Here is a 12,212-nt window from a genome sequence, read left to right as displayed (position 1 = left end):
TGCTGCTGTGTGAAGGGGTGGGGCGGCGGGGGGGCGGGCAGGCTGCAAAGAGCCACCCTGCCAGGGATGGTCCCCAGGGGCCCCACCCTCCTCCCACTCACTGAGTAAGTGAGACCCGATTCACCCTCTGCCAGAAGAGGGAAACTTGACGGGCAGGTCGGGCAGGACCATGCTTCTTAGATTTGAGGATTTACCAACAAAATTGCAAAAAAAGTCATTTTGGGAACTGATGCAAGGGTTGCTGGCATCTCATTTTGTTAAATAAGGACATAGGATAATTTAAAAAGTCACTTTTTTAAAAAACTTTAAAAAAATGTGGTAAGGTAACATAAAATTTACCATTTGCACCATTTAAAAGTACAATTCAGGGGGTGCCTGGGTGTCTTGGTTGATTGTCCAACTTATTTTATTTTATTTTATTATTTTATTTTATTGAAAGAGATGGTGGGGGAGAGCTGAGAGAAGGAAAAGACAGAATCCTAAGCAGGCTCCAGGCCATCAGCACAGAGCCGGATGGGGGGCTCAAACTGATAAACTGTGAGATCATGACCTGAGCCGAGATCAAGAGTCTGAGGCTTAACTGACTGTGCCACCCAGGCACTTGACTGGTATCTGACTCTTGATTTCAGCTCAGGTCATGATCCCAGGGTGGTGGGACTGAGACCCGTGTTGAGTTCAGCTGTGCGCTGAGCACAGAGCCTGCTAAAGATTCTCTCTCTCTCTCTCTCTCTCTCTCTCACACACACACACACACACATTCCCTCTGAGCCTCACCTCACCCCCTCATAAATAAATAAATAAATAAATAAATAAATAAATAAACTAAACACTGAGGTGTACTGAACTCAGTAGCACGTAGAATGTTCACAGGGTTCTGCAACATCCCTGCTATGTAGTTCCCACACCCATTAGATGGTCCCTCCCTATGCCTCCTCCCCCAGCCGCTGGCCACCACCCATTTACTCTGTCTCTACAAATTCACCTATTCTGGACATTTCATATGAATGGCCCCCTACAACATGTGGCCTTTTGTGACTGGCTTCTTTTGCTCGGCACGATGTTTTCAAGGTTCACTCATGTTGTAGCACGCGTCAGTACATCGTTCCTGTTTATGGCTGAATAATACTCTGCCGTATGGATATAGTGCATTGTGTTTATTCATTTGTCAGTTGATGGACATTTCGGTAGTTTCCACCTTTTAGCTGTTGTGAATTGTGCTCCTATGACATCCTTATGAAAGTTCCATCTGAACACCTGTTCTTGATTCTTTTGGTCCATACAAGGAGTGGAATCATAGGGATCATATGGCAATTCTATGTTTAACTTATTGAGGACCCGCCAAACTGTTTCCACAGCAGCTCCATCATTATATGTTCTCAGCATGTGAGGGCTCCAATTTCCTCACCTCCTTGCCAGCACTGGTTATTTTCCTTTTTATAGCCATCCTCGTGGGTGTGAAATGGTATCTCATTGTGGGTTTTGATTGCATTTTCCTAATGACTAATCGCATTAATCATCTTTGCCCTGAACTCTTTGGGGGAACTCTGGCAAGTCCCTTGCCTTCTGCGTGCCTCAGTTTCCTGGTGTCTAAACCGGGATACTATCCAGGGCTGTATGAGAGTGAAGCGAGTGACCCATGAGAAGAACTTAGCACCCATGCCGGACGTGCAGGGGGGCTCTCAAGACCACATCAGGCGGCCCCAGCCCCACCCTTGCTCAGCTAGGGGAGAGGCTGCTGCTCAGGGGACCCTCCTGGCTCTGACAGGCTGGGACTCTGCAGGTAAGTTAGAGCTGTTGCCCTCTGCCCTGCGGTCTGTGCCTCTCTGCCTCTACCTCCCTGGACTAGCAGGGATCCGTGACCCTTCAGAGGCTGGGCTGGGACTGATTTCCAGCCAACCAAGAAGATGTTTCTGGAGCATAGCAGATCCGCTGAGGCCCTTTTTCCATTTCTTTTTTCGTTTTCTTTTTAATACAAATATATTTTATTTGAAGTAAACAAAAATGCTTATATAGGTCAACAGGTCACTTGGAAACAAACTTGCTTAACTATATTACTGAGCAAAAACAAGCACCCTTCTCTTTTGACATGTATTTGGATAGGTAGGAAGACACTACTTGGTTTTTTAAAAACTGACCTTCCCTTAAGGCCTGGTCATAGAAGTGTAAACAATGGAAATGAATCCACCATGACCAGCTGTCATACCATATCTGTGTCCCCCGTGTATTCTGAGATCACACATACACCCGCCAGTATACCTGGGAAGGGTTGCTGTATCACAGTTATGTTTATGTTCTTGGCAGGCAGGACTGAGGACAAGTAATTTGGAAGCAGTTTTCCATCCTGTTTAGAACAAATCCCTAGTATCCCTTCAAATAACAGGTTACAATAGAAAGATACTGCCTGGGACATGTCCTTCTCACTTTGGTTCATTTCTTGGTTTTGTTTGTGATTTACTTAGTTGTTTGAATCATCTGTTTATAGTACAATCCAGCCACAAAGTATTAAAGCACAAGATACCTATTCTTCAACATCTGCACTTTTTCACGTTTTCAACTCTACTGCATTCCTAGTATGTCAGCAGTTCTTGAATAATAAAAAAAAGAATAGTAAATGAGTAAAACTCTTCTAAAAATGCAGATGTCTATAACCATAATGGTGCTAGATTGGAAAGAGACAATGAGGGAAGAGAAAAAAGCAAACACGTTCATGTGCAGGGAATGTGGTTCAAGTCTTTGGATTTAAAAGCAACTTCCCCAGAGAAGCTGCCTATGATGGCATTTCCAGAAAACTTCCTTTGCCCCCACAAAAGGACCTGAAAAGCCCTATCCAAACTTTTGAACACTACAGTCATGGGATGCTATAAATGATGATCAAAGCAGTCAGAGGGAGAGGGTGAATGTGTCTTCCCTTCAGCACGTTTGTAACATAGCATCGTTAGCAGTTGGTGGATCAGTAAAAACTACGGAAGTACCAGAAGTGCTTTGAAGGATAGGGATAGAAAAGTGCTGAGTGTATTACCTGTCTATATCAATGACAGGGCTTCATGGCTAGGAAAAATTTCTAAAAGATAAAATGACTCCAGGATAGATCTCCTTCTCCATCATTAAATGTGGCAGAATTAAAAAAAAAAATACAACTAAATGTAGTGAAAACAGAAAATTACAAGGCAGAGAACACAAAAGAGTCAAGGTTAAACAGTATTCCATGAGGCTAGAAAACCTGCAAAATATCACTCTTGTTTATAAATCACTGATTTATCATATGACCGCATGTCGAATCCTTTCTTTCCGCATACTGAGGAATCCTACATTCAGCCTTTTAAGCATTCTGCATTTCTTTGCCAGTCCTGTAGCTGAGTATCTTGTTCCAGTCGATTTCCATGCGGGTAACCGGAAGCTGCCGGCGCAAGGCCTTGAATGAGGTGTGTGACGTTGTTTGATAGTTTTCACTAATTGCTGTCTGATGTTCATTTTCTGCATGCTCTATGATTTTAATAAACTTCCTTGGCAGTTTGGACTTCATTCGAAACAGTTACTGAATCTTGTACATCTTTATGACTAACCAACTGAACATTGCCACCTTCGTAACAGTGAACCTGAATCTTAAGCACTCCAACAACCTGGGCTGTAGGTCGTATGATGGTGAACTTCCACTCTGATCTCCAATGACCATTCCAGAAGGTTTTAGGCTAAAACTGGTGGCTTTCAACACATGCAGTAATGATCTGTTGCTCACCTATAGTTTTAGCGTAAACAGTACGGAAGCCATTGGAATAATGATCTTTCACATAGGCCCTTAAAGCACTGTCACAGGATTCTCTCCAAGACTTCAGACCTCCATCTACATCCTCTGGCTGGGGGTCACTTGCTTCTTTCCGTCAATGATCCAACGTAAAGGAAATTTTGTTTTTTGGATCTAAAAATCTGCTATTGCCCAGGTCACCGTGTTCTGTAATTAAGACCTGATCTTCATATCCTTCTATCTTCACAGACGTGAACTGACCCGTTATACTGGGCAAATGCATGTGCTGCCCCTTCCCTGAGGAGATTGTCATTATTAAGTAGTAGCCGGACATCCTTGAACACTGCATTAAATTCCCCTGGGGGTGCGTGAGTGATGAATTTAGCAGCTATGTGTACCCTCTCCTCACCTTCACCTAATCCTCAAAGTCGGCTGTCTTGGGCTACTCTCCCTTTTCCCATTTCCATGCACCCTCCCTGCCCCCTGTGTGCTTTCCCTTCTGCAGGCTCTCTTTCTACATAATGCACTCAGCTCCTGGAGCATAGTGGAAGTGCCTGGAAGTTTACACCCCGCCCCCCAAAGTAGCTCTTAGCCAACAAATGGAGTGCAGGTGAGAGAGGGCTCAGTTCCCTTGCGTGGCATGGGGAGAGCCCTGAGGTGTAACGTGCACAGCAGAGTCCCCTGCAGGACAGGATGAAGCCAGCCTCTGCACCCTTGTGGGCCTCCCCTGCCTCCCCCAGTCTCTCTTCAGTGTCCCCCTGGCCCCTGATCCCCCTGGGAGCACTGCTTTAGGAAATCACGAGCTGGGATTCCCCATCTCAGGATCTGCTTCTGGGGAACTTGACCTAAAGCCAGGAGCACCTACAGTATCCCAAGCTCTGTGCAAAATGCTGAGACAGACCATGATTAACAAGATGTGGTTCCTTCCGCCAACGAGCTCACAGCTTGGTTGGGGCTGATCCTGACAGCAGTGGTAACGCTAAGAAGCCAATGTTGCACACCTACCATGTATCAGGCACCAGGCTGAACACTTGACATACCTTACTTCATGAAAACCCCCTAACCTAGGGCCCCTGGGTGGCTCAGTCTATTAAGCGTCTGACTCTTGGTTTTGGCTCAGGTCACGGTCTCATGGTTTGTGAGTTCGAGCCCTGTGTCTGGCTCCGCACTGGCAGCCCCGAGCCTGCTTGGGATTCTTTGTCTCCCTCTCTCTCTCTGCTCCTCCTCTGGTCTCTCTCTCTCGCTCTCTCTCAAAATAAATAAATAAATAAATAAATAAATAAATAAATAAATAAATAAATAAATAGAAAATAAAAAAAAAAAAAAAAAACACAACCCACAACAACCCCGTAACCCTCTGTGAGGGGATGGTATTATCACCACCACTTTGCAGATGAGAAAACCGAGGCCCAGAAGTCACCTAATATGTGGTCTTGCACTTCAGTGTGGAAGTGGCAGCACTCACCCAGAGCCCCGGCTTCTGCTCCGGAAGTCCGTACTCCCGACCCACCACTACACGGTGTGGCATTTTTTTTGGCAGAGGGCCACGCTTCAGGAGGAGGGGGGAGGGGGTGGCCTCAGCTGCTCCCATTCAGTAGAGGACAGAGATTCTCCAGGGCCCACGTGGTGACTGGTTGTGAGGGTGTTTCACAAAGAATTTGTTGCTGATATTGGTTAACCTTTTTTTTTTTTTTTGAGGTTTATTTATTTTGAGAGGGGGTTAGGGGCACAGAGAGAGAGAGGGGCAGAGAAAATCCCAAGCAAGCTCCTCACCCAGTGCAGAGCCTGACGCAGGGCTCGATCCCGTGACCACGAGATCATGACCTGAGCCGATGTCAAGAGTTGGGCATTCAACTGACTGAGCCACCCGGGTGCTCCCCTCTTGGTTAACTTTCTGTGAATGATATTAATTAAGAACAAAAATAAATAAATACAAGCCCATCTCTCTGACACAGTCACTCCCTGCCCACTTACCTTCTACTCTGCTTTCCAGAGCAAGAGATGAGTGGAGGTCCTGCCCCAGGGCAGTGCGGTCTGCCCCAGGTGAAGAGCCCATCCCATGGGTTGTGGTATAAACAGGGTTCTAGCTGCTGCCTTGCCCGGTCTCTACACCATCTGGGCTCCCAGGAGCTCTCAGGCTCTCATGGCGGAAGGAGCTGTGGCCATTGGCCTGTGCCCTTTTGTGATAGAGGCCCCCCCTCTTTACGTCAACGGCCACCAGACCCCTGGGGAATCAGAAGAACTGTCTCAGGAGAAGCCAGACTGTTGCCCTTGGCGAGTGTACTGGGGTGGCTGAGAGCACAGACTCAAGGCAGCCCGCCTGGGATCAAACCCTAGCTCTGCCGTTTACAAGCTGAGTGACTTGAGGGAAATTACTTAATCGTTCAATGCCTCGGTTTTCCCATCTGTAAACTCTGCCTTGTACACAGCAGGCACTATACAAGCGTTGACTGCTATTACTACTGTCACGAGAGGGGTGTCCAGGCCTGCCTAAGACTCCTGACTCACCCAGCAGCTCTTGGCAGAGCCCCTGAGTCTGGACTTGGTTTCCTGGACAGATGTCCCTGGACCCCTCTGTGTACCTGGAGGGGGTGCAGGATAAAGGCTTCTACCTCCCTCTTTCCCCAGCCTCCCCCCTCTGGCTTGCGTCTCCCCCACGTGGAGTTTCTGGTGCTCCTCTGAGTCAGAGGTCCTGGCAGTGGGACTGGGAGCTTGAAGGGGACTGTCCCAGGGACCCCACCCTAACTCGGAACGAGGGCACTCTGTCTGTCGGCCTACAGGCCTCATAGTGAGTGAGGGGGCAGCTGGCTCAGTGTTCTGTACCTGTGACTAAGCCAGCTTTGCCACTATCTGACTGTGTGGCCTTGGCCAGCTCCTTCCCCTGGTCCTGGTGACAGTGTGAGCATTTATGAAACACTGCCTCCAACTCGCTGGTCCTCATCATACAAGCAGGGAGGCAGAGGCAGCAACAGCCGAGTAACCACAATACGGACAGGGAGACTTGGTCAGGGAGGGGCTGGGTCAACAGAGACGTCTCCCCACTGATAACAGCTGGACCCCCCGGGGCATTTCCTCAGGCAGGTGCTGTAAAGGTGAGGAACCTAGGCCACAAGCAGGTAGAGCCAGAACCAGAGCCAGCTCTGCTTAGGCGTGGCACCCGTGCCTGACCCTTGGGGCTCAGTGACAAAGGCCAGGTCTGGGGGCTCAGCTCCCAGTGACAGGACCATGCCTCTGTCCCACGTGTGGTCCCTGACCAGTTAGGCAGGCTGAGAAGATGCAGGAAGGCCGTGGCCACACAGAGGGTGGGGGGCAGTTGCGGGGGGTGGGGGCTGTGTCTCCCCTATCAGACTGGGAGCTCCCTGAGCTCAGGGGCTACTCTCCTCAGATGATAGACTCTCTTAGGGGGAACTTTTTCCTTTTTTAAGTTTCTATTAGAGAAATTTGCAATCACAAGTAGAGAATAAAGCATAATGAACTCCCATGCACCCATCCCCAGACTCAGCAGCCATCAGTTCATGGTCAATCTGCTTTCATCAACCTATCCACTCTCCCCTGCCCCCACCCTTAGATGATTTTGAAGCACACTTCAGGCTGCATATCATTTCACAGATGTTTCTTTTCTTTTTTTTTAATGTTTGTTCATTTATTTTGAGAGAGAGAGAGAGAACGAACAAGGGAGGGACAGAGAGAGGGGGAGACAGAGAACCCCAAGCAGGCTCCACAGCTGTCAGCACAAGCCTCATGGGGGTCTTGAACCCACAAACCATGAGATCATGACCTGAGCTGCAACCTAGAGCAGGACACTTAAGCGACCGAGCCACCCAGATGCCCCTGAATGTACCTCTGAAGATAAAGACTCTCCTTCAAGAAAAGTACAAAGCCCCTTAATCATAGAGACTTTTGGGAGGTCAGGGACTCACTTCTCACTTCCTCCTTGCCTCCAGCTCAGGGGAACCCCACTGCCATAGGTTCGAGGTTCCTTCTGCCTCCATTTCCAGGGCATGAAAGATGCCCATGCTGGGTGGGCTCTGAGTGTGCAGTGGATTGACTTTGGCCAAGATCCTTCTCTGCCAGAGTGGAGGGTGACCTCTGAGGTCAGCAGGGCTCTGACCCACCTGCATGGGGCCCTTGGCTCCACCTGTGGCCTGTGCTCAGGGCTTTGGGGCCATCCCCCTTTGTGGCCCTCGGGTACAGGCTTAGTGGGCATCACTGGCCTGTCTAGTTTGTGCATATATTCCTTTCAGCCCCCCACACCGCTCCTCTCCCCCCTCACAATATTGGATGTGGATCTTTCCATTTGTATGTTTCCTGCAAATAGGCACTGTTGTTTTGGAACAACTTCGGTTAATGTCATTGTGTCACAATCTCCTTTGCTCAGCACTCTTTTAAAATCTAGCCTTGTTGGGGCACCTGGGTGGCTCAGTCAGTTAAGCATCTGACTCTTGATTTCAGCTCAGGTTATGATCTCACGATCATGAGACTGAGCCCCGCATCAGGCTCTGCACTGAGCATGGGGCCCAAGATTTTTTCTCTCTCCCTCTCCCTTTGCCTCTCTCCCCCACTCTCTCTCTCTCTCTCCCTTTCAAAAAAAAAAAAAAAAAAACTTTTTGTTCCAACCTGCTGTCATTTATCCCATGATGTGCCAACCCCACAATTTTCTGCCCACCCCCCTGGAGGGAATGAGCTGCGGGCCAGCTCTGCCTGGACCAGAGGGACCCGCCTGAGACTCTCAATATGTAGTCACAAGGGGAGCTGCAGGGTCACAGGACACCTGGTATTTCACTTGACTAAGCATGGCCACCCCGAGTCCACGGTGTGCCATCGGGCCGACGCCTGCCATGCAAAGGGCTCCCGTGTCCCCACATCCCCACCAGTACTGGGCTTTATCCAGTTTTCTCATGTTTGCCCATCCATTGGAAAGAAGTGATGTCTGGTGATTTTCAGCACCTCTTCTCATGTGTGTTCGCTTTTGGGGTCTTGTCTCCCTTCACTGCCCACTCATATCTCTTGCCCATTTTGGGGGTAGGGTTGCCATCCTCCCGTAGCTCTGCAGATGCCCCTTGTATCATCTCATCTAGGTACTAATCCTTTGCAGGTTCTGAGATGGCCAGCCTCCGCCATCAGTCTGTCATATTCGGGCACTTTGAAACCTAACTCCTCTCCCTCCTGCCGGCCGCCCGGCTCCTTTCTGAGTGGATGGCACAGGTGAGGCCCTTCTCACTGTCTCTGCCCTTTTGGTAAATGCCAGGCATCCGGGACAGGGTACAGCCTGCACCAGGAACTTGTTCTTAGCACGGGCTCTCAGGCTTGGGGGAGGGAGAGACTGGCCAGGACAGGAAGGCAGCTGCCCCAGAGCCCCGTCCCCACCCCTAGGGTGTCCTTGCCCCGGCAGATCTGGATCCAACTGGTTCCTTCGTTCACACACACAGCAGCACTAGGCTGGATCATGATGTCGGACCTGGGCCCTCCAACTTGATTAAGACCCTGCCCTTGGCCTCAAAAACTCCAGCTCAGTGGAGGGAAAAAACAACACAACAAAACAAAACACACCCACTGACTATAGCAGTGGCTAGGTGGAGGCCTCAGAGAGAGGGCCCTGCAGAATGTCACCTGCACAACTGCCATTGCTGGTCAGGGAGGGCTTCTCAGAGGCAGTACCTTTGGTCTGGGCTTCGGAGGAAGTATGGGTGTTCTCCAGGCCTCAGCAAGTGGGAATAGGAGTGGAGTTTTTCATCTTTATTTCCAGGGAATATGATTTCTAGGTCTTTCCCTTTCATGGAGTTGAGGGGTCTTTCTCCCTGGTTGTTGCTTCTGAACAGGGCCCAGGGTGCCTCGCCAGGAAAAGGAGGCTGGCTTGGGGGTTAGCAGATCTGCTGTCTCCGAGTGACCTTGGTCAAGTTCCTTTTTCTCGCTGGACCTAGGTCCTCTCATGTGAATGATGAGGGCCTGGGGTGGAGAGAAGCACTCCTGGGACCTTTCAGAATCCCTGGAATGATGCCAACATGGCGGCAGTGGCTGTCTTGCCCTCTTCTTCACCCCCTATCCCCTTCAAGGGACAAGGACCTTGTGGGGAGGCTGCCCTGGGTCCATGGCCCCAGTCTCTCCCCGGGCTCTCTGCTCCCTAAGCCCCCTTTCTGCTAGGCCCAGGGCAGGCTTGACTTGTTTTTCAGGTTTGCCCTCAGAGCCTTTTGGATTTTCCTTGCAACAGCTCCTATGAGTCGAGCAGGTCCTGTGTGTCAGGCTCCGTGCTTGGCGTTTTGCTTCATTTACTTCCCACAAGTCTATGAGGCAGGTACTATTATACCACGGTGCTCAGAGAGAGTAAGCCACCTGCCCAAGGTCACCCAGCTTGTACGTGGCTGGACAAAGATTCTAACCCAGCTCTGCCTGCTCCAGGGTCCATTTCTTAATTGCCTCTGCTCACGCCCCACGGGTCCTCCCTTTCCTAAATTCCAGCTGCCCTGTTAGCATTCCCTGGCCAAGCCCTCTCTGTGCGTCTCCTTGATCCCAAACCTCGACCTCCACCTTTCCCAGATTTACTCCTACTTTCCCTTCTGCCTCCCCCCTCCACCTCCGCCCCCTTCCCTGCTAGAGCCTTGTCAGCCCTTCCAGGCCTCTCTTTGTTACTCTGCATCTCCCTGGAGTGTGCCCACGAGCTGGGTGCCTGCACGGAGCCTGGCGGGGGGTGTCCCTGAGGCTCCTCATTAGACCCCAGCCCTGCAGCACCTGCTGGCCCTGAGGAGGGGCCGGTGGGGCCTCTGGACCTCACATCCCATGGGGTCACGCCCCTTCCTGAGGTCGAACAGGGTGAGCCATGGAGGAGGTCACGCTCTAGGGCCCAGCAGGGCTGGTGATCTGGGCCCTGGCAGCTGGCCTGGCATGTGCCCGAGGTGACCAGCCTGGAGGTACGTGCGTGTCCTGCTAGAAGCTGCTGGGTTATCAGAGGGGAGTGAATGGGCCGGGACAGCCCATCTCCTAGGACGTGCAGGGACTCATGCCACCTGGGTGTGTCTGTGCGCGTATGCATGTGCCAGCTGTGCGGGTCCCTGTTGCGGGCCCGGTCCCAGAGGACAGGTGGTGGGAGTTCCGGGGTCAGCACTTGACTCCCCTGCCGCTAACAGATTCGGCACAGTGTCTGGGACCCAGCGGGAGTCTGACTCTTCCGCACTATTATTTTTATAGCTAGGAGCCCTCTTCTCCCCTGGGCAAAGCCTATCTCCCACATGGGAACTCCAGCTGGCAGAGGGCCGGCAGTGGGTGCGTGAAGGGAGCGCTGGGCCGGAAGCGCAGCTGTGCAGGCTGTGTCCTGAGGCCACCCCTCTCCCAGCTGCAAAGACATGCCCCCTTGGAGTCTCAGCTGCTGCCAGTGAGCAGGACCAACACCACCCAGGATGGTTGCTTGGGGTCTGAAAGGAATAATGGGGTGTGCAAACTGTAAGTGCCACGGCGCAACATGAACACGGGGGTGTGTTGCCAGCCGGGATCTTTTATTTCCACTTAGCACTGTGCTTGGCCCAGGAAGGGTGATCGACAGATACCACCCCCGCAATGACCTTGAAAACAATTTGCCTCGGCCCCTGAGGTGTGGAAGATGATTGGGTGAGGAGCATTGCGTGAATGAATGAGTGAACGGATCCGTGAAGGGACATCCATCTCTGCAGGTGTTGAGACAGAAGGCTATCCCACAACTGCAAGGTCACGGGGTGTGGGGGGTGGGGGCTGAGCCAGAACCAGATGCCTTTTGAGGTGATTTCCCACTGCAGGTCCTTTCCAGGTTCTGTGACTGCAGCTGAGTTTGTCCCCTTTCTTTCTTTCCTTCTTTCTTTCTTCTTTTTTAACATTTATTTATTTTTGAGAGAGAGAGAGTGAGAATGGGAGAGGAGCAGAGAGAGAGAGGGAGACACAGAATCTGAAGCAAGCACCAAGCTCTGAGCTGTCAGCACAGAGCCCGATGTGGGGCTCGAACCCATGAATAGTGAGATCATGACCTGAGCCAAAGTCAGACACTCAACCGACTGAGCACCCAGGGGCCCCAAGTTTGGCCCCTTTCTAAGAGACTCTTGTTCCCCAGTCTCCCTGCTGCTGGTGCTGGGCTGGGCACAGTACCTTGTGCCCACACAGTCCTGCCCTCAGGGGTTCTTGGGAGAGCCTAGAGCTAGCAGAACGGGGGTCTATGTAGGACCTCTGTGATGGGCCAGGGGAAGTCAAGGGAGGGGAAAACATCCTTTGGGAGGTCAAGGCTGAGTGTGTGCGTGTTGGCACCACCAGCCCTTTGTGGAACAGCCTGGAAGGCTTCCTGGAGGATAAGTTTTGAATCTCAATGAGGGAGCCAGTGGGCTGGCCCCTGGTCCCAGCCATCATGGCCTGTGGACTGGTATGTACCCGCCCCCTGCTTGCTCAGCCATGCCCAGCCCATGACCCCGATGGCAGGGGGGAGGGGTGCCCAGCTTGGGGGCAGAGGGACTCTGGC

The 12,212-nt window shown here is 51.2% G+C and overlaps 1 pseudogene; it reads right to left on the bottom strand.

Moving 5' to 3' along the window:
* Positions 1 to 2,621: 2,621 nt before the first annotated feature.
* LOC132667928 (F-actin-capping protein subunit alpha-1 pseudogene) lies at positions 2,622 to 5,270 on the bottom strand (annotated as a pseudogene).
* Between the last annotated feature and the right edge of the window lie 6,942 nt (positions 5,271 to 12,212).

The sequence above is a fragment of the Panthera onca genome, chromosome B2 (genome assembly GCF_046562875.1).
Source record: "Panthera onca isolate mPanOnc1 chromosome B2, mPanOnc1 haplotype 2, whole genome shotgun sequence".
Classification (NCBI taxonomy): Eukaryota; Metazoa; Chordata; class Mammalia; order Carnivora; family Felidae; genus Panthera; species Panthera onca.
Note: the sequence above shows the minus strand (reverse complement) of the source record. Positions and strands in the feature narration are given on the sequence as shown.